This window comes from Parus major, chromosome 1 (assembly GCF_001522545.3).
Source record: "Parus major isolate Abel chromosome 1, Parus_major1.1, whole genome shotgun sequence".
Classification (NCBI taxonomy): Eukaryota; Metazoa; Chordata; class Aves; order Passeriformes; family Paridae; genus Parus; species Parus major.
Window position 1 is genome coordinate 50,388,503 of NC_031768.1, and position 23,469 is coordinate 50,411,971.

General features: G+C 35.2%; 1 protein-coding gene and 1 long non-coding RNA gene across 7 annotated transcripts in view; both read left to right on the top strand.

Moving 5' to 3' along the window:
- The window catches only part of DACH1 (dachshund family transcription factor 1), a 354,190-nt gene that overhangs the window by 91,600 nt on the left and 239,121 nt on the right, over positions 1-23,469 (top strand). The window lies entirely within an intron of this gene.
- Positions 2,427-9,244, top strand: LOC107204655. Its single transcript, XR_001521686.3, has 3 exons — positions 2,427-3,350; positions 3,457-3,520; positions 4,815-9,244. It is a non-coding gene; the product is annotated as an uncharacterized LOC107204655 (long non-coding RNA).

The following is a 23,469-nucleotide window of genomic DNA, read 5'->3' on the forward strand; positions in this document are numbered from 1 at the left end:
AAAAAAAAAAAAAAAAAGTGTGCTCTTTCAAGTTTCATCAAGAAACCTAAGCTGCCACAATGAAAAATAAACTCTCTCCAGTCCTTTCCACAGTCACATCCCGTAGCTTTGCGCTTCCTTTGTGGAATTTTGGGGTAGGTTAGACTTTAAGATTTGGAGCAGTAATATTTGTATTTTTCTTAAGCAAGTGCAGCTTTAAAGATGGAAAACACTCTGTTGCCGACTTCATGCGCTTGTTTATTTTTGAAGTCTTAAAAAAAAAAAAAAAATAGAAGGAAGAGTAGCTAAATAATCAGATGTAAAGGTCATCCAGTATAAGTACAGCTGGGAATCGGTGAACTATCGGACCCAAGAGTAAAGCAGCCAGAAAGAAAAAAAAATAAAAATAAAAGGTAACAGATTCAGCATTGTCCAAAAGTTCCAGACCAATGATTAATGTGTGAGATAATGGACTTGGGAAATGAGTAAACACTCCCGTGCTCCCTGCTTTGTGCTTGAATGACTTGATGACAAGGGCAGAGCAAGGTGAGAATTTAAACAGGACTACAGGAAAAGAGACAAAGCCCTGCGACAGCAGCCCGGGCGGGAGCGGGGGGGTCACTGGGTGCCTCGGCCCCTCAAGGAGCGCACGGAGCCCCAGGACTGTCCCCAAAACGCGGTCATTTTAACTTCACGGGTTTTAAAAGAAGAAATAACGAGACAGGTTTTTTTTTTGGTTTTTTTTGGTTTTTTTTTGTTTTTTTTTTAAGAACTTGTATTTCTTGCATTTGGGCTAAACCCAATCTCACAATCATCAGCGGTAGTACTTGTTTTAAAACTTAAGCTAGAACTAAGCATGGTTTCTCTGAATCACACCCTTTGATAGGTTTCACTTTCCCTACATTTTTTTTTGTACTACAGAGCTACAGTGTATTACTAAAGAACTCCTAAGTGATATTTTAATTTGAGATGTATGAAGATGCATTATCAGATATTTTGATGAAAAATATACTTCACGTGCAGTTACAGGATATTGTGTTTAATGAACTTCCCTAATAATTTTCTGTACTCTTCTGGAGAGATGATGTTTTATTAGTCCATGGCATACAGATAATGTACCTCTGTCTATTTAGGAATCACTGAAGACACAAAGATGATTTCTGACTAAGTAATATTTTGTACCAATCATAATAGTTAACAAATCTTGGACTTTTGTCTAGAATTGGGTTTACTGCTGCTAATGGGAGGTGGAGTCTTCTGTTTTTCTCCTTTTTCTATGTTCTGATACATCTCAGGTCTTTTTCCTAATTTAGGATTTAGACCTTATAACTCTTATCATCCAATGTTCATGTTGCTAATAACCTGTTGATTTTTTAAACTACAGCTACTTGAGGGAAAAAAGTGAGATCTGAGAAGCATTATTCCTTCATGTTGTTTTGTTGTGTTTGTATTGCTTTTCAGAGATGTTGGTTAATTTATGGAAATTTTTGTTTTAACAATTGTGTAAGAATTTCAGTAGTTTAGGGTTCACAGAGATGTCATTTACATTGACCCAGGTTTACTGCATTACTGGCTTGCCATCAGAGTGCCACAAGGCTGTAGTCATAGGTCTCATTTTTCTAAGGGCTGTACAAAACCTAAATAGCTTATAGTGTAAGGGAAGAATCCTGATGGATCAAAGATTTTTTTGCCTTTCTAATAATTGACACTGTGTCCTAATTGGTCTTTTAGAGGATTTGCAAGTCTTTTGTGGAGTATTTCTTGGTTAAAAATATCCATGTTAATGTAGCGCACGTGCTGCACTTAATCAACATACACAGATTGTGGGAAAGTTCTTATAATTTCTTGTAAAATGGGTTTTATGGTATTTTGAACAGTATAGAACAAAGAAAATGGAACCAGAAAGGTTCTGTTACAGTAGCTTAGGGTCCATAAAGCTATAAACCTAATGCAATCCACATTTAAGCAGTTAGGTATTTTCCTAAATGTAGTACAAAATTCTCAGCTTATAGTAGGAGACTTTACTACTCTGTAAATAAATAATATTGCTCCAAGTCTTTCTTCCATCTTTGGTTTCTTCAATCCAGATTTCTTCAATCTTTGAGCTGGATATATGTGAATTCAGTCTCAGGGTAGGTAAATGGGAAAAGTGTGTTCATCATTAAAAGTTTCTCATTCTTCAGGAGTTTTTCCCCCTTTCTTTGCATAATTATTCACTCTCAGTTTAGAAGTTGAACAGATAATAAATTGTGATGTAATACTCTGCAACACATAACAGAGTCCCTCCCTCACTGCACAGTATTTTGTGAGTTAGTTTGCAACTCACTAATGCCTGTGTCTGAATGTAACTGTGCAGTCTTTAGTGTATGTATATGTGCCTATGTGTATGCATGTATAATGTACTGGCTTCACTGACTCTCTTGCATCTTCTGTCAGCCCCTCCATCTTTCCCCTTTGGGACAGGAAATTTGCTGTTTGAGCAGCACCCAAAATCTGGGCAAGGCTGTACTGCAAAACAGAAGGAGCAAGTGTATACTTAGGGTTCTGTCCCATTAATGGTGTTGCTGCCTTGAAATATGTGTAGATTTTCTGTTGCAAATTGAGAAGATAAAATTTTAAGTAGCCTGGTAAGTGGACTTGAAGGTAACTTTTGCCCTCTTTTATGGGCCAGTTTATTGTATGCTACTAATTAAAGCGTGCATGAAAAAAGTCAGTGAGTGATTTGAAACTTGCTAGTCCAGTCAAATACAGGTTGGTATGAGATCAGGTGCTTGCTCATATGCCATCAAATAATCAGTCTTTCACTGAGAGTGTATTTACTCTTTGATATACTTTCTGATTATGTTCATGTGTGGTTTATTTCTTAATGTGAGTTCAAATCCTGTTATTTTATACTGATTATTTCTTTTGTCTTACATTTCATACCTATTTATGCCTTCCATTTAGAATGTTTAATTGGTGCTTCTTCCTTCTTTAAGTAAAGCATGCACAAAGTATAGAGAGAGTTAGAAAATCTGGGTACCTAATTCATCATCATCCTCTCATTTGTACATCCAGAAAGTTAATGAAAGAGGACCAGCACTCTAAATAGGTCATTGCTTTCATGGCTGCCACTTATTAGGTAACTTCTGTGCTTTGAGTCATATCAATTGAGGGCAGAATAAAGCCTGAGAACTAATTTTCTTCTGCTGTGTTTTTTTTTTTTTTTTTTTTGGTTGGTTTTTTTTTATTTTTTTTTTTTAATTTGAATTTTGTTGTGATTTTGTTGTAGTTTTCCTTCCTTAGTTTTGGAATACTTTTCCATGAAACTCACTTGCAGGGACTTCTGATATAGTTTGTATCCTCCTGTCCTGGGGAGAGAGCTAAAAAAGGTGAGCTCTAAAACTCAAATTGTTCTTTCATTCTGGAGACTTACCAGTTCACCTAGATTTGATCCAATTTCATGCAAGAAGTTACATTTGTGATGTCTTCCTGTAGGGAGCTCTGGAACTTTATACCATTTGTCTCAATTACTGCTCTGGTAATGGTCTGCAGTAAGTAGGTATGTATCTATAAGCCAGTTTGATCCTGTTTTTTCTTGCTGTAATAAAATTTTCTCTTTCAACTTGTCATACTACAGTTAATTTACACAAAGTCCTTTTAACTGTGCATTAGGAGTGATGTGGTATTAACTATATACATCATTAATTTTAAAAATTATTTTACTTTACATGGTAATTTCCACACACTGTACCTTTAAGCAGTGTTACCTGTGCAAAAAATTAGCTGAATGGATAAGAGAGAGAGTGAGAAAAAAAAGAAGATGTAAGGTGTCACATAATTTGCAGGTACTCTTGAAGGTAACAGAAATTTAAAGTAGTCTAGAGTTTGACTTCTCTAGTTTATATTGGAAAGGAGAACAATCAACAAGAAATAAAGACAGCTGTCAAACAATAGAACTAATTCATTTGATCATTTGAGTTATCTTTCACATTGTCAGAGGTAAAAATAGCTACATTATTTTACCTGTCCAACTATACCCATTAGGTTATATTCACGACAGGCATTTATGACATTATCAAGTCCAATATTATTTTTCACATGAGAGAATTTTTTTTTCTCCATTAGTTTTCTTCTGAGAATACTGGGGAAGATTCAAAGCAAACATATCTGATAATGTCTATTTTAGAGTTTCTTTCTGCTAGCCTTAGATACATTATTTTTACCAAGGCATGCTATTTGTTTTCTATTTTCAAAGCTACAGTAGTTGCTATAAAAAGGTTAAATTTGCAAGGACTTATCACACAGCAGTAACTGAGAGCTCCCACTCATTTCCTATTTGAAGTACAGGGGAAAAAAAACCCTGTGTGATTGCTGTTGGCGAATGAAGACTTTTAAAATGGTACCCTCTGTAGCTTCAGTAAGAAATGTTCCTATGTCTTCATAGAAAAAGGGGAGAGAAGGGGCAAACTGACTTACTAAGAAATGTTTGATTGATATATAAAGTAATCTGTTCCTGAAGAAAGCTATTCCTGAAGGAGCCACACAGCATACATAAATCCTGTTACTTCTCTGTCTCCAGATATGTTTGTCATTGTCCTTGTGGTACACATAGGTAGATTAATAGATACATACATAGAATCTTACATACTTACTGCTTTAAGCTATTGCATGTTCAAACAGATGTTGAAGCCAAGATTAGCCTTTTTTTTTGCATGTGCTAGCAGTGTGCAAACCTTTTAAAGGCATCTATGAATTATTACTTTGGTTCAGCATGAGTGCAGTAAGAAGAAATGTACCTCATCTGTAATACACTGTGTAGACTAATATCAGCTTCTTTTTTTCTTATATTGCAGTGAGATATTGATCTGGTAAAATGGTACCATATTGGAGCTGTCTGTTGTGGTATTCATCATGCTGTCACATCCCTAGTGCCTTGGAGTTATTGAAAAGCGGAATTGAGGGAGTTCTGTCATCGCGTGTTGCAATCCATTCATAAGAAAGTTCACTAAAACATCTGAAGTAGTGTTCTTGCTTATTTATTTATTTACATCTAGTGAGAACCATTTCAGTTCTTTGAGGTACAGAACCCTCCTATTTCAGGCGCAGGGACATTGATAGGCTTGGTTACCTCTCCTCGGATGTCTTTCTCTTGTATAACATTTGATCTTTAGTCAAAGCTCACACCTGCCGCCTTTACGGATGCTTATGCATTTGGGTTCCGTCCTTTGGGAGTAATAGATCTGAAAGCTGTGGTTCATTGCCCTTATACTTTTATCTGATAGCTGTGAGAAGGTAAACGATGAACTTTTATATGTAGAAAGCTTTTAGTTTCTTCCCACACTAAAGTATCAGCTAATGTTAAAAGAGCTTTCAAAAATATATAAAGATACTGTCAATCTGCACTGAGTAGATTAAACAGTTTGAATGAATTATTTTTGTTTTGGAGTCTGCCTGGCAACCTGATGATGAATTTAGAAGGATGTCATGTTTTCTTGTAAGGCCATGATGAAAAGGGGATTTATTTACACATATAAGAAACAATATAACTATTTAACCCAGCCAAACTAAGGGTCTGCTCTGCAGCTGCTACTGCATGTCTTCTGTAGTTTATATGTACACTGTAAGTAATCACACCCAATTTAAATTTAGTATATAAGAGTTTAGCGGGAGAGTAATTAAATTGTCATTTGCTGATTTTAAAAGTTACAAAGACAACGAAGAAAAAGCATAGAAATTACAGGTTGACTTTATCTTGCAAGGTGCCTATGATGTCTTGTGACTCTGTGGGCCCATAATTCCAGTCAGCCGCAGTGTGAATTGTAAATATTTTCTGAATTGGTCACAGAATTTTTCACAACTACATGAAGTGTGTTCACTCTTTATATTCAGACATTTTAAGAGAGAAAAATTAGAATACCTTTGTCAATGTTGCAGTTCCTACAGCTAAAATATTATGTTAGTGTTAGTGTTAGTGTTAGTGTTACTGGATTTTAAGCAGGTGTTGTTGCCTTCATATTTTAATAAGAATTTATATTATGTTTAGATATTGGTGCAAAACAGACTTTATTATGGGTTTATAATAGCCAAATGTGCAGTACTTTTTAATATACAACCACAGCATGCTCTACAGTTACTCAGAAGGAGCCTTCTGTGCTGTTAGGAAGTATGACATGAATGCATATTAAGACTTATCCATGTTCTGTGTAATATTCCTAAGAAGTCCAATAACTTGACAGAAGTTAACGGGAGGCATAGAATTCAAAGCACATTGCTATCACTTACTAATTTATTTGCTCCTTTTCCCCCCATTAAAAACATGGTGCTTTAAGTTTGCACAGCAAAATGAAAACTTACCTTAAATCTCCCATAGGAAATGAAATTTAGGGCTGAAGGTACACTCTTCAGTACAGTGGCTGGGCAACATTTCAAATTATGTGACTTTCATACATGGCTTTGTTGATTAAACAGCTTAGCTGCTTCTGTGGTTGTAGAGTTAGATGAATCACCAGTTGAGCCTCTCTGAACTCTACTATTACCTTCCCACTGAATGTGTGTAGGACTTTTTTATATTCTTTTGAATTGTTTTCTGTGCAGCCATTGAGGAGAGAGATGTTTTTGTTTCCTGAACTTCTGTATAGTTGGAGGAATTTTTTGCCACAGTGTAGAAAAGTACCTGCAAGAAGTCTGCTCTGTGATGTATATCAGGCTTTTCAGAAAAAAATAAAGAACCCTACCTCCTCCAATATATGAAGCTGATTTTTTTTTTTTTTAATTTCCATCAAGATCCTGACTAACTGTCCTTGGCTCCATATATCTAGATATCATGGAATCATAATATCAAAGAATAGTTTGGATTGTAAGACACCTTTAGAAATCAACTAGATCAGGTCACTCAGAGCCCTGTCCAACCTGACCTGAAATGATTCCAGGGATGGGGCATCAACCATCTCTCTGAACAACCTGTTCCAGCGTTTTATGATCCTTCTTGAAAAGACTTCTGAAATCATCTATTTAAAAAGTTAGCCTTCTTTTAAATCATTACGTGTTGCAGGGCCACCACAACAGACCCTGCTGGAAAGTCTGTCCTCTCACTTCAAGTACTGGAAGGCTGCTCTAAAGTCTCTCCAGAGCTTTTCTACTCCAGACTGAACATCCCTGACTCACTCAGGCTTTCTTTATAGGAGAGGTGTTCCATCACTTTGATCCTCTTCATGGGCCTCCTATGGACCCACTGCAACAGGTTCATGTCCTTCTTATATTGAGACCCCCAGATGTGGACACTGGTAGAGTCTGGAGAGTGGAGCAGAGGACTAAAGGAGTAGAGGACCCCCTTGACCTACTGCTTTCATTTCTCTTGGTGCAGCTCGGGATGCAGCTGGCTTTTTGTGCTGCAAGAGCACATTGCTAGGTAATGTCCAGAACTTTTCACGCTATATAGTCCCATCTTTATAGTTTTCAGGAGCTATCTCCCAGAACTGTCTTCAAAACTCTCCATGCCTACTAAAGACCTTTGGTAGATCCAAATCACTTTCTGACTGATCGTCAAAGTGCAGTGTTCCTCCTGTGAAGTTTCCTTTGCTTTGGTCCTCTGAGTGCACATTTGTGGCTCCTTAGAACCTCTGTCTTCATTTCAGTGGTCTGTGTGGGGACTGAGCTGTCCTTATGGGAAAGGAAGGACTGTGTACTTGCTGTGAGAAGAAAGGAAAGTTCAGCAGCACCTGGAAGCTGATGAAAAAGAAGAAAAGTGGAATCATAGGTGGATAACTGAGGGAAGCTCAGCATTGTAAACCATAAAGATAATGGAAAAGCCTCTGTCCCTCAAAATAAAAACAGTGAGACTAATAAGACCAATGCTTTTCTATATTACAACCTTTTTGTGGATATCTTATTCTTTATTCCCCCCTCTCCTGCTTCATCTGTTATTGTCTTTTTATATGTGTGCTGTCCGGAAATGTGTCTTCATCTCTGTTTGGAAAACATCTAGCATACTGTGGGGTGTTAGCACAGTGTAAAAAATAACTCCCAGGACAAGATTCTATTGCAGTATTTATAACCAATTTCAGGAGAAGGAGGATCAGGTTCATTCTTTATGGCTTTCTCAACCGTGCCTGTATATTGAAGACATTTGATTTACTTAACATATGGCCAAGCGAACTGTTGGGCATATTGGGAAAAATATGTGAAACTACTTTGAAATGTTGCAAATGTGTTTGGAGACCTTTGTGCCACACCAAGCGTTTCTGTTGTTATTCAATTACTGTGGTTTGGTTTTTTTTTTTGTTTCTTTACCTTTTAAACACTGGACAGTTACATTATTTCTTTGAATCATACCGAATATATTGGTATAATTACAAAGTATTTATCTGCTTCCTTGAGTGATACCAATTTACATGTCTCCAGTTAATCTGCCTATCTTCCAAGTTCTCTCCCTCTCTCTTACCCATTGTAAACATTATACTGCCATAATGAAATCATTTCCATGTCCTATAGAGTATTTAGATCAACAAGACCTTCACTTATTAGAAAGGGCAGAGTAGTAATGCTTTTGGCAAAGCCATTATTGTGGTATTGGTATTCACTAGAAAGGACAGAAATAGAACAACACCAGCCTCCATAAACAATTCCAATTTGATCTGTGTACATGATAAAATCTTGGCTTCTCAATGCATTTAGGTGCTGTCATAGCTGTTGTTGCCAAATAAGAATGCAGTGTGATGTTATTATAGTAAACAGCACTTAAGCACAGCTGGCAGAATTGATCAGGGCCACATTAGAGTGAACTTCAGCAGATGACTGACGCAGCAGAAACAATAACTGAATATGCAAACAGTTCTTGCAATGAATGCTCTGGGGATCAGGCACCATTATTTTTGACTTTGAACAGGGAAAAGGGGCAGATTTGTAACCTCCTTCCACACAAAAGGGTTCTGGGTATTCTGTAAACATCTGACTGCCATTTATAATAGTAGCTAGTTACAAAGCAAAACTCTAGACTCCCTTGACTATTTACATTTCATTAATTATTAAAGAAAAAAACCATAAATATCAGATAAGTTTGTTTAATGTTTCACACAGGATTTTTTTTTCTTTGCTAGAAAAGCCTTTTCTCAATTAATGTTAATCATCGAGGACTTCCTGTTTAAATTGCACAGAAATGTGTGTTTGCCTCAGTAAGGGCTTTTTCCCCTTCTAATTATTATGAGAGCTAATTATGTGACCATGTATTGCTATTCTTTTATTGTAATAATTTGGATTAGTAAAAATAAACATAGGATAAATAGTGTATGAACCTCATTCTTGCACAATGTAAATCAGAACTTCTCTTCGTATCTTGGTAATTTGCGCACCACACATTACCAAAATATTTAAAGTCCATGTAAACAGCTATTCATGCTTGTACTTTTGCATTGTACAGTGTCATCTTTTGATTTATTTGACCATTAATGCAAAACAAAAAGTACAGCAATCCTAACTCAAACAATAGAAAACTTCTTTTTCTATCTTTTTAACTGAGTTTGTCTACTCATGTAATGACTTTTTCTTCAAACAAGATGTACATTGAAAATTACGTGATTACAGTGGAGGGAAACAGTGGAGACCAAGGCAGAAATAAAAAAAAGGCTATATTAAATGAATACTTGATTCTCCCTTACCTAAGACCCTATGAAATATTTTAATTTCTCGCTAGCTCTCCTCAAGAATGTGGATGGAAGCTGTGCTGAGGACTTCATTCAAGTGTTGCGTGATAAGGAAAAGACTGTTGATGGACACTTGTCTGAGTCCAGCTTCATAGACTGGTGGCATCAAATTCTCTTCTGAGAGGCTGCCATCACTTTGTCATTGCCAAAATTAGACTGAGACTCATACTGGGGCTTCACAGAATGCCTGTGAAGTTCTTGTAACAGTCGTTAAGTTTGCTCATTTGCGTTACACAAACACAACATTATAATTAGTCATGAGAAAACATTTGAGCTGACTTCCTGGCATCACATTTTACTGCATTTTCTTTCATAAAACTCACTTACCAAAATACCAGGGGTCTAGAGATGAGTTATAAACTTCTGAAAACAGTTGCACAATGCTGTGATGTGACGTGGCATTTCAAGCCTTCTGTGTACGTGCACAAATGAAGCCATACTCCATCACTCTGATCCATATCACTAAATAATGAGTTTTAGCATGGATATTTTCCAGTCTCACTACCAGCTCACAGCCCAAGGAGAGATGGGCTTCAGGGTAGTTATATAGTCATCCAGCTTAAAGCAGGAGAGCCTAGAGAAACAGCAATCGTGTTTTAAGGGTTTGGACTTTTTGGGGACTTTTTTTGTGTGTGATGTGAGGTGGTCAAAATCTTGACTAGATCCAAGCAGTACCCATGGAAATGACTGTAATAGGTCTTCAGATTTAGCAAGAGCGTGATTTACTAGATCCTTTACTTTAGGATTTTATGTCATGCAAGATTATGTGGAAACAGAGTAATGAAGGACAAAAATTGTGATCCAGATTGAAAGGAAGGAAAAAAAATGCTGAGAAAATGGCTGATTAGAGAATAAACATGCCTCCTCTCAGCCTGATATAGACAGATAGTCTTATCTGACCTTCTATACTCATTACCTATTTCTACGTCAAGTGTCATGAACAGCTTCACCACCTGAAATTGTAAGTCCTCATGGGTTGAAAATTACCACAATTATGCATTTCCACTAGAACTAAAAGCTGTGGGTTCAAGCTGGTAGTGCTGTGTGCACCCCACCAGTAGCAGTGAACTGGTGTGGAACTTCAGAGTTGCTACAGACTGTTAGGCTTAAGATTGCCTTTTCACCAGGAAAGTTTTCAGTATGTCTGGTGTCTGTGGATATTGCCAAACTTACTCAGCTGACAGATCCATGATTTTTTGGGGTATGGTCTGTAAAGGAGTGGAGGTAATTTTTGCTTTTTTCAGAAATGTCAGCTGAGTCTTTCTGCTTTCCACGGATATTTGTCAATACCTTCCACATGTATGTATGACATTTCATACACAGAAAACCAAGTGGAGCCATCCTGGCAAAAGGTAATTTATTGTGGCTGGACCAGGACATTGATCTGTCCATGATGTAAAGCCAGGAAGCAATGCATTCTCCTGGTTTAACTTGCGTGTTTTGTTTCTCAGTAAAAGGGTCCAACACTCATGTTACAAGTTCAACATTGGTATCATTTGCTTTTCCTGACAGGTCCTGTAATGACAGCTGACAGTTGGAAGCTTAACTGGGTAAAAGTACTAATCTCTTCAGTAGTTCAAGTTCCCATAAATATTAAGTTAGTCAATTTTATCTGCCTTTCCTTCATTATTGGATCTATGATCAAATTAAAGTAATAAAATCCATGTCCATTATGCTGTTTTGTGGTCTAATTTTGATTGCCGGTATAGATACAACTGACATGGACAAGCATTTATGAAAGTCAAAGTGAAATATTGCATTGTTTTTCTGAAAGTATGTTTCTTTTATTTTTTCTCTGAATTTTGAATGGCTTAGATTTTGGAAAACAAAACAAAGCAAGTATCTTTCTGTATGGATTTTTTTTTTTTTAAATAATTATGCCAATCCTGCTGTCAATGAAGTGAGCAGTTGCCTTCGGCTGCCACAGAAGAAAAATTAAAGTAATGAGTGTAGTTTTATGATATTATGTTGTAGATTTATGTAGTATTCTGAAAATTTATATCACCAGTCTGGTAGAAGATCAGCTGTATTCTGCATTTGAAGATAACTCTGTAGGGTATAGGCATAAGCATCTCCTATTTTCAAAAATCCAATATGATACATGAACAGTTACAACTTTGCAGTGAAATTTCTCTTTAAAAAAATTAATTTCATTATGTACTTGACTTAACAAAAGAAGCTGTCTATTGTAATTTTTTCTCTCCTGTTGTTTTGGTTTAGACATTTTATTTCTTTTTTTAGAACGATTAAATTAATTTGCAAATTAATTTGATCTAGTTCTACTCTCCTTTGCTTCTCTCTTGAATATTGGTGATGACATTACTACTGTCAGTACAATTCTGGAAGTTCAATGAAAGATCTTCTGAGCTCAGTTTTATATTAGTGACTTTGGATTTTTTTATACAAAGTTTCCACAAAAACTATATTTGGAAGAAGCTAGTGTATATTAAATACTGGAACACAATGATGCTGAAATTAAATAATGCAACATTTAATAATTTTAGAAATGCTTATTTCTATAATAGAATATGACAGCTGGTGTTATTATGGTCTATTTTGTCAGTCTCAGAAGTACCTGAATATGTCAAAAAATGATTTTATTCTATTGTTACTTTATTATTTTAATTTTAACAGATAGGAATAATAACACAGTTGAGTTCCCATTAAAAAGTAAGCACAATTATCCATCTTAATTTTTTTCTACATGTTATTATTTTAGATGCATATGTTAGACCATTTTAATACATGGTGAAGCTAGAGAATAAAAATCACATTTCCATGTGATGCAGTAATAAGGACTGTTTTTTTTCCTGACTGCTTTTGATGCAGGAAATTTCTTGTTTACATAGGCCAAAGAATCAGAGTTTTTAATTTTTGTGCCATTATAAGTACCATAAGTACATGATTTTGTTATCTTTCTTTAAAACACGGGTCTTGGATTTGTGAATCAGTTGCAGCATATTTAACTTCTTTGTAGAAAAAAAAATAAAAGAAACTGTTTGGTTAACAGTGTTTTTTCATCTTCATTTGTACATATAACTGGATGGGAGTTTTTGGTTAAAAATATTAATAAGAAACCCTTTATTAATCAAATTAACAGATAATATAAAATTGAACCATAGAATCATACAGATTAACCTTGTGCAGGCTAGATCTAGAAACATGCATGCCTAGTAAATTTAGTATGTCTGCTTCTCTGTGTCCTTATAGTGCCTCATGCATTCACAGAGAAAACTTTTCTGATTTAAAAAGGCCCTATTTATGTTGGTGGAAATTAGGCATATTTGGCTTGCACAGCCAAGTTTTAGCCAGAGCTCCTCCTTCCTGTCTTCCCTTATCATCTTGTAAAAGGAAGGGCAGAGTTTTATTTAATCCATTACCTTTTCTGTGGTATTTGCCAGTAGAGGCAACTGGGATCTTCTTAGGATGTAGATCCTTCCATGTTTGTACACACTATATTCAAGCAAACAATGATTTATAGATTCCCAGGCCTGAATTACATCTTGTCTCTCTTAGCTGGATTTAAATTCTGTTCTTTCTGAGCAGAATTATAGTTTGACTATCAAAACATCCTCTGGAATTGACTTTCAGGGGCGTTGGTGAAATGAAATATTGCCTAAATTTATTCCAAACCTATTGCCTGGTGTTTTCATAGTGTAGTCTCAAGTTCTTGTGAAAAATTATAAACAATTAGATAGTTCCCTTGTAATCTTTCCCTCTTTACTCGTGATTTTATCTTGTCGTTCAGATGAGTCTGAATCCTGGTTGCTGTTTTTTTTGCATCTTTGTAGTTTCACCAAACTGCTTTAAAGGTGGGGCACTCAGAACTGCCTAAGTTCAATACATACCCTTGTTATCTGCTGTCTGTTCATATCATAGATACCACAATATGGATTTACAGTCCTGTTTCTCAGTGGAATGATTTATGAAGGAGGTTTTTCATACAAACCCCGGTCTTCCCCTATCTGTCCTCCCTGCCCATTTGCCTAAATATACTTGCAAATATAAAGTGAATGTCTAGTGAATCATTTATCACCTGAGGGTAAATACAAAAACTCCAAATATACCTTTTCTTGTAGTTTATTGTACTGATTTGGGATTATGGTCTTTGAAGACAGAGTTTGTTGATATTGCCAGGATGATATGTCCAGATGAGAGAGGCCTGTTGCTACAGGCTCCACAAGACCCAAAGGACAGTTCTTGTCTCAGCACAGAGGATCAGTATCACTAGACAAATATATATGCAATTTCAGCTGCACAGGAGGGAGAAGTGAACATGCCCCTTGAGGGGAAAAAAGCTTTCCTATGCTTTAGGAAAAGTAGTGTTTGCAGCTTTAGGTGTTTGATTCCAGAAATGTCAGAGTTCTGTAGGAAAACAAAATTACTTGAAAAGTTGAAGTAGTAAAAAATTTAGTTGGCAACCATAAGAATTTCAGTTATTTAATCTTCTTGGGTAATCGGCCTGCCCACTTTTGGAGATTTCCTATTAATTGAAGGGGCTGCCCATCTTATTTTTAGGTGTTTGGTAGTAGTTCCATCTACTTCTTAGTTGATTCACTTTTTTTTCCTTCTTTTTTATTTTTTAAGTTTATTTAATTACTCTTAAGTTCTTTTTTTCAGACCAGACCTCAGCATTTAGAAGTAAACTTACTATGTAGAAAAATTGTATGCCTTTATGTAATAGTGAAAAAAAATTGTAGCTGAAATCCCCACGAACTTTGGAGAAACATAAAAATCAAAAGGCTACAGAAGTTGCAGAAATTAAAAGAATTTTTAAATGTCTAATGTTAAAGCCCAATTCATCTAAGCTCTGATGCATATGCACAACTCTATGCACATTCTTAAATCCAGTGGGACCTCAGCATATGGCCAAGTGATTTGCTAAATTGGGACCTAATTAAGGACAATTGTAAAAGTAGCTGCTATTTAAGCAATTATGGAATCTTCAGTTAGATTTTGACTGGAACTCTGAAGTTAAAAGCAAAGTCTCCTAAAATCCATATATCTTTTTGCTTAAAACAAAAGACTAAATAAAGAAAATATGCTATTATTCAATCAGCAGTACTCACCACACTTAACAACATTATGTACTTCTAAAGGATTTAACAGATGTTTATTTAAGAAGTTACCATATTGAAAAGTATTTTCTACCAGTAAAAGGCAAAAAAACCCATGGAGAAGTTGCAGTGATGTATGTTCTTTGGATCACTTATGAATAGCCGTGATTCCTTAAGACTTGATATTTTAAAGGTTTACTATCTTACAGTTCTCTGAAGTATTTAGAGCGTGATGTTGTTACTTCCTAACAAATATACATCTATTAAACCACGTTAGAATTTAAGCAAAAATACAATTTCATAACATGAAATAAAATGACTGAAGGGAGTAGTGCGTTGTAAGTTTTAAACTTGAAACTGTTCAGAATCAAGGAGTTTTGATCTTGATATTTCATGTAATAACTATTAGTAATTATGATTTCTTTTGTGATGCTTTGATATCTAAGCTTTTCTTTTGAATTTCATTTTTTAAGCATATTTCTCATATTATGGAGTTTTGAGGCGGTTGCATATTGTTGAATGCAGATGAAAGTAAGGCTTCTCTCAAGTTTGTCATAGTGGGTGATATTAAATTGAGGTGTAATATCTGGAATGCTTGTCCTTGTTTTGCATTAGTTGAAATAACCCTTCCAGTCATCACATCTCATTGGTAGCTCCTTATACCTGCTTTCAAGAGATGTATTTTTCTCAAACTAACACCACTTCAAAGGTGAGAAATTGTTCACAGACCATTTTAGTGGGGCATAGTGTAAAACCTCATCAGATAACAGATTGGTAAATAATAAAACTAGAAGTACTGTGGAAATTGCAGTGTAGCGCTTCCTTGACTGGTTTAATTTTTTGGCAAATCAATGGGTTAAAGTTCCTTTCATTTTTTTTTTTTCTTCTCTGCATGACCAGTAGCACCAACAGCTCTGTGTAAGCTGATAGAGAACTGTTACATTTCCAATATTAGGAAACTCAAACTTCTTCACCCTTGCCTTGGGAACCTTCACATTCTGAGATCATGCTTTTCGTCCTTGTCTATTTCTTTTATTTCTCTGTGAATTTTGTTTCACTGAAGAAGGTTCTCTAAGGCTTTACAGGCAAAATATTCCACTGATACCTCCTGTGTCAGTCACAGTTTGTGATCTACCAGAAGTACATTGCCTGGTACGTTCAAGAATGAGATTTGTCTGTTTTGTCACTGTGGCACATTGGTTGTTGATAATCACCAAGGGATCAACTAATAAAGCTGGATATTTCTTCTCCTTCATTTTTCCCTACTTAGGAGTTCTTAGCTTACATTGGTTACTCTTATTTATAGTCCCTGAGTGAGTGACCTTGCACTTTGCTCCATTAAAATTCATCTTTCCTCAAGACCATTCTGTTCTTTCAGTGTGATGCTCAGTCCTCTTCCAACTTTGTGTCATCACCATGTGTTTTGGACATTAATGTATTATTAAAAAACTGTTCCAAAACCTGACTCTCGATTACCTCTGCTACTAGTTTCTCTCTACTGTGACGTTCACTTTGTCCAAGAAAATGACACTTTTCATTCTTTTTTACCTACCAGTAAAATTAGTATCTTTTACTGCTGAATACATATCCTTTTCATGCTTATTAGAATGCAAACTGACCTTTCAGAACTGACAGCATGGGAAGGAATAATTTTTAAATACCAGAGATAATTTTGAAGAAACCGTCACTGTTTTGTCATCTTTGTTGTATGCACACTCAATTTATTTTTGTCAACTGTAGCCATGATCTTGACATTATATGCATTCTTTTATGCAGATCTAATACTTTTGCTAAAGTTATATAGTATATTTACTCTTCAGTAATTGCTAAAGGACTTCATAAATGATTCCAGTACACATGAAACAGGAACATCAATGGAAGTCAGCAGTTAAGATGCTAAGAAAAATGACAAAGCTTTACATGTTTTGTGGGCAGGAAAAACTAGTCAATTGTAGAAAGAACAATTCTTTCTTTTGGCTATTAAAAGATGAATCTACTAAAAAAAAGATGAGAAACTGAATGCGTACTAGGGGGACTTCAAATAAGGAATCAAGAAAATTCATGACACATCGTAATATAAAGATTAATAGGGAGTCTTTAGCTTTGCCTGTCCTCAGACAGCTTTAAGATGTACCATGACTGGAGATCTAGCTGAAAAAAAATCACTGTATGTTCCGATATGGGAATTACGCCATGAAAATCATAGTTATGTTTACAGGAAGATTTTTTTTTTTTAAGTTATATTGTGTCTGTATAGTGTATATTTGCAAAGAGCACATATAAATTACTGAAATGACCTTCTATGTTTAAAAATGTCTAGTTCCCATTTTTATGTTTTGTAGATCTGTTTTTGTTGAGTCAGAAATGAACCAAGTTTAACCAAATGGAATTTTATTTGTTTACTGGAATCTGTAAAAGACGCAAAGAGAATTAGTTTAGAGTAGTGTTTGTGAACTAACTCAACCCTAAAACTTCTGCAGTTTTAGCTGGAAGTTCTCCATATCATATGATGCTTAAAGAAACTTCAAAATGTGACATTAGCTTCACCCTTTCAAGTGATCCTTTAAACCCTTTGATTTTTTTCCTGTTTTTTTTCTTGAGAATTCTTTTTGAAATGGTTTGGAGTTTCTTAGGCCTATAAATAAATTCTAAGATGTGCTATTCCATCAGTTGCCCCTTGTTACAAGCTGGTTTGTGGTTTTTAGTGTATCTACTTACAGCAACCATCTGGTTTATCTCTTAGTCATGTTACTTTGTAAATTACTAATTTTAAAATTCACTGAATTGTTATGACTTACAAAAATACAGCAATTATCTAATTACAGAGATATAAAAAATCCTTATATGTTAAAAACTTTTTTCTGTATCACTGTTCATGACTGCGAATCAAAATGTGAAGTAAAGACAATAAGAATCACAAGTGAAGAGTGCGTGTCTGTACCTGTGTATAACTGATCGTGTCCGACAGAGGCACAGATGATGTTAAACTTCCCAGGAGAACCATCTCCTGATGGAGATGTGTCAAAAATAGAACGTTGTCTGCCTTATTTTCTCTGAGATGCAAAGATACACCAGGCTTTTGTGAAGAAGGTTACATATTTTCCTGGTGTGCAAGTGATTCAATGGCATGCAGATAATTAAAAAAATATTGATAAACTTCCTTACCTTTTTATTATATTCTCTGTGTGCTTCATTAGACTCTTCTGGAGTCTTTTGTACTCACTCTGTATAAATTGATATTGTTGCCTTTATGAAAAGCTGGATGTTAGTTTAAAAAAAAACAAAACAAAAATCCAGAAAAGTTAAATTTCCCTTAATTTATCATGTAGCAGGTTTTCTCCCCCATCTCAATTTAAGCTGGTAAGGATTCAAAGCTGGTTTAAAGGAATATTTAATGGAATGATACTTACTCCACAGAAGAAGAATTAGTAATTTTTAATATTGAGAGGCAACTTGGTACAAGGTAAACCACCTCAGAGTACAGATTCCACTACTTTAGGTTAATGTACAATCAGTGAATTAAATTTTAAGAGAGCAAGGGTGATACTGGGCTTCCTTATTCTCTTCAGTGTAGAATGTACATGTCTACATCTGAGCTTGTCATCTAGACTGCATATAGTTAGCAGAGAAAAGTTCTACAGAGCTATTAATATCATCATCAGGTAGGCGTAGAAAATAAGTGAATTGTGACATAAAAGTGCTTATTGCTTAACATGGATTACAAAAAGATCACAGAGTGACAAACTCAAATGGCAATATCTGCATTTTAAGTGTCTACATGTAGGGTACGATAAATGGTCTTTTTGTTCACTTGACTGAGTGAACTGTAAACTATATGTTTATCAAAAAACATTCACACTTTTTTCTTTATGTTGAAAATCTGAAGCCAGACAAGTATTTGAAGCATTGTCCATGTTAAATATTCTCTGTGTTTTCTAAACAGCTATCAAAATACATCGTCTTCACTTTGAAAAACAAGATCTTCTAAAGCATTCATAAAGTTTTTATGTGTCAATGGTTCAACTGTTAGTTTTCTGGTGTATTTTGATTTAAGTAATTTTTACTGCTCTATGCATCCTTCTGGCTCACAGTCCCAAAATTTGTTCATTCTTCATTTCATTACCTAAAATTGCAGTCATTTTTTCATTCAGAATAATTAACTTAGAAAAGTGTCATCTGAAGAACAGTTATTTTTGCAGAAGTATTTGTGTTTCAGTAGGTTAATGGAAATTTTATTTCATGGTGGATTATCTTAGACAAGGTACTGAAGTCTTACATTAGCTCTATTGGTGAAATTTCTATGAGGAGTGAAATGCATATACTTGTTTTTCACCAGAGTTCTCACTACAGCTTTGAAATGCTCTCTAGGCTTGGGGCAGCAACACAACTTCAGAAGAAACCTGAGGGTGAAAACCCAATTAGTTTTAAGAATAACTTAAATAACCAGTGAAGGTAGAAATTGCATGTTTAAATATAGAAATAGCTATATGTTCCATTTTCTAAGCTCTGCCAGAGGAAAGGAAGACCATGTCATGTGGCTGAAAGAGCTTGAAAACGATTAACACCTTAATTTGCCTCAGCCAGAGATGATCACAGTCTTAACATCTCAGACAGTGCCACTACTAATGCTTCCCTTCAAGTAAATCTGTCTTGTGGCAGAATAAGTCAAAAGACATACCCTTCCTTCCTGTTGTCTGCAATTATTCTTCCTTTTTGTACATCTCATGGGAAGAATTAGAGTTTGATCCTACTTGCTCCTTCCTAATACTCATATGAATTAATGAAAAAAACCATGGTGTAAGTACAGCACTGAGTGCTTCAAGCTCAAAAAGAAAAAGAAAAAGAAAAATGAAAATTGAAAAAGAAAAAGATAGCATTCATAGAAACTAAGTCATCTAAGTTCAGAGGCCAGAGCTGTGCTGTTATTGAATGCTTTTGATAAGTTCTGCTTCGTGGTTTCCTTTGGCTGAAGTAATTCATCTGCTTGTGTCACTGCCTCTTGGTGTGCATGGCTGGTATGAATCTCTAGTTTGATACTGTCTGTCCTACTCTATAATACAGTATTTTGTCTGTTCCCAAAACCATAAGTATTGGGGACACTACAACTAGCTCTTTAAGTCACGTTATTCTTTTAAAGAATGGAAACTGGAATTGAAAATGACCCTTCTAACCATTAGCATTAATGGTTTTGAAAGTTCATTGACCTAACAGAGACAGGTTTAAAGCTGAGTGAAAAGATATTTCACAGAGTAAAGTCAGGAGTGGAGAGAGAGTCTGTAGATATGTGGCTTTGAGGCGGATGTGCAGATGAACAGGAAAATTCCAGGTGGTGAATAGAGAGTCTCTGTACTAGCTTTTGCTCACAGCATCTTTTTCAAAATGTTATGTTTGAGATATTACTTTTATGAAATTGCTTTTCTTGTGCACTGTATGTTGTGCTGTGTTTGAAGTCCCTACAGGGACTTCAGTTTAATAACTGTGCTGTAGCTCTTGTTCAATTCCTTATAACTAAATGAATTCAAATATTTGGGACCGTTGCTTTTGGTGGTTTCAGTTGCTGTGCTTAGTCTGACTTATGCGTAAGGAATTCAAAGGTTTAAGTAGTTTGTCTGTTCTTTGTTGGACACATCTGTAGCCTAAGAGGATACTGTTTAATGCTCTCTGAGACTTCTTGGGCCCCTCCTGTTTCTTACTGTCTTTGTTAAGATTTCTTTGGAGATAAGACAGCTTCTGCTTAGAGCATGTGGTAATTGTTGACATTCCATAGGTAGGTGTGATGAAACCTTTAGTACTATATACTACTATGTATTTAGTGTACTATGTGAGATTGTCAGCTGACAAAAAAGTTTTCTCTGCAGATGTTGTATATATCATAGCCTCAGTTATCATTTTAAATTTAAAATCAATATGCCAAAGCTAATTCTTGAGTGTTTGAAATAACAGAAGAGGGAAAGCTGCCCCATTTAGTAGAAAAATTAATTGGTATCTGCCATGCTTGGTAATGAGAATTGCAACTATTGCTCTAAGCTTCTTGCTCCTCATATGAGTCACTGGTACCAAAATTTTTCCACTGTTTAACTGCTGTGGTTTTAGGAAAACAGAGGCCATTTGTCTTTTCAAGGTTGTTTTGGGTATTTCCAGGCACTCTACTTAAATCTTCTTATTTTAGCAGTAGTGATAAGCACATAGCATGCTTCTACAGAGAGTGCTTGTGGTGGATACCACATTGTATAAATGCACAGATACAGCACCTGCATGTGCCCATGTAGAGTGACACGCAGCAGCATTAATGTCATTTCCACTTAAATACAGTTTACAAATTCTGCAGCTGCAGAAGAAAGGCCTTGCATGAGTTAAAACAATGCTTGACAGGAAAAGAAAGGATCAATATAAAGAAGCCGATTTTGATAATTGTGATATGAATTGATATTTCAGCAAATGTGTTAGTAACACATTTGATGTGATCAATTAGGACTCAGTTGCCATATATGGATTTAGTTGTGATCCATGGGTAGCTGTGTAGTATTTGCGACATAATTTGATATTAGATTTTACTCGTTAAAGAATCTAATAAAATATAATTTGTTCTTTACAAATTTAAAGTCAGTTTTACCTAAGAACAAACTTTCTTTATTCCAGTAGCCCACTTAACCTAAAGTTCAAGTTCAGGATTGCCTATGTTTATGTATATAAACTGTAAACTGGATGGTTCATTTATATACAAAAAAAAAGTGATCTTTCACTGCCATTTTCTCTTTTTTTGTTTTACATCTCACTGCCATTTTCAGTGAAACTCCATTATTTTTTCTGGATGATGTGTGAGTGAATCTTGTTTACTAGGAAAAAAACCCAAAGAAATAATGTCAGTATACAGTTGGGTTTCTTGTTCAGTTTCCTTTAGGTTAAAACTCCAGCTAGGTTAAGGACGGCAAAAATATCTGTGAAAAGAGAAAAAAAGAAGGTCCTGAGGTAGATGTGTCTATAATCTAGCCCTTCTCCAAAGTATATTTTAAAATCAGAATATCCTCTCATGTAGGATGCATCTAGTCAATCTTGGGCTCACTAAGATACAATGAAATTTAACCCCAAATTATTATTATTTTTATTTTTACCATGAATTTAGGATAATGATCTAGTTTTCATTCAGAATCTAGTACTTGAAAAGAGGTGGAATCTTAAATTATTTTAAATTATGTTGTTTTACATCTGGATATGATGGCAAGAAAGAATAATTCAGAAATACAGATGAAATGGCTCTTATGAGAGATACAGTTTTAGGTTCACATTAGTGTATGGAGACATTCAACTTTTATTTTTAATCTTACTTAAGATGTCACTCTGTGACAATTTATTTAAAGAATGCAGAGTTCTTGCAAGGAAATGATAATATTCTGGTGAGGTTACAGGAACTCCCATAAAATGCACTTTCAATCCTAACTTGTTTTAGTAAAGATTTTATCTGAAAATTTCCTAGGTGTTTGAATCAGCTCCAGCACTTAAATCTCACTGGCTCTGGGCTGGCATCCACATGAGGGGTTTTGTGCTTCAGCAGGTATTATCAGACCAGAACTTCTGTCTTGCAGACATTCATGAGCTAATGAAAAGGAAGGAAGAAGGTGTTATATATAAACAGATTTGAAAATAATTAACAGGAATGGAGAAAGCGAAAGCTTTTAATCTTATGAGTCAAGGTGCCTACATATCCTAGGTCTAGTGCCTTTTGTGTAACAAAAGATGATCTGGGATTTTTTGTTGCTCTGTGTGTTTCAAGAGGAATGATTTCTTATTTTCCCTGTACTTTAGTGTTCTGTTTACCCTCCCCAGCCTCCTTTCCTCATAAGTACAGAAAAGTGGGTGAAAAAGGGAAAAGGGTGGATAAATTAATCAGTTAAGTAGGCCGAAAAGACACTAAGAAATGTAGCTATTTATTTTCTTTTAACTACATATCCCTACGGATTTCTTATTGCTCTTTTTCATACTGTTCATAAGAAGTTGAACCGTGCCTCTCTTACGTCTTCAGAAATAGAAGCCTTGTTTTGGATATGTTTTACAAAAGTTTGCTTTAATTGTTGAAATACTTAGGATAATTCTGTGCATGGGCTGATCCCTCTTCTCCAAAATCTTCCCTCCAGGAAGGACTGAATGAGACTTTTCCTTAAGCCAAAATTCAAAAAAAGCTTGTATTTGGAGATGTGCATTTAAATTGCAAAGTGAAATTGTTGATAAAAAGGAAATTTTGAAAAACAAATAGCCCAGAATAATGTTAAATGACTTTCTTTTTATACCACTGCCCTCATTCCACTGGATCTGCAATGATGTAAAACATAATAATTCAAAGAGATTTTGGAAGAGGACCTATTTTATAGTGGTAGGCAAAGTCCAGTCTTAAGTTTGGAGTTGTGTTTGCTCCAGGACACTTTTTCTTGTCTTGTCATCTTTTTGGAATGTACTTTTTCAGATGAGCTTTTTCTTAGTACTGAGATAGGTCCTTATTGTATAGGCTAGTACAAAAGTGCTGTAATAAGTTGATTTGGCCTAGATTTGTAACTTCAGACTTGGACAAAGTTGATTTAATAATTTGAACATTTAGAAAGATTTTTAGGTTTCAAACTAAAATAAATTCTATAGAATTTATTCCTTTTTATCTCAAAAGTCTTGCAGAATTAAATTTATAAATGTTTTCAGTAAATTTCACATAAATAAAAAAATCACATGTGAAATCTGTTGAGAATTTTATGAAATTAGCTCCACCT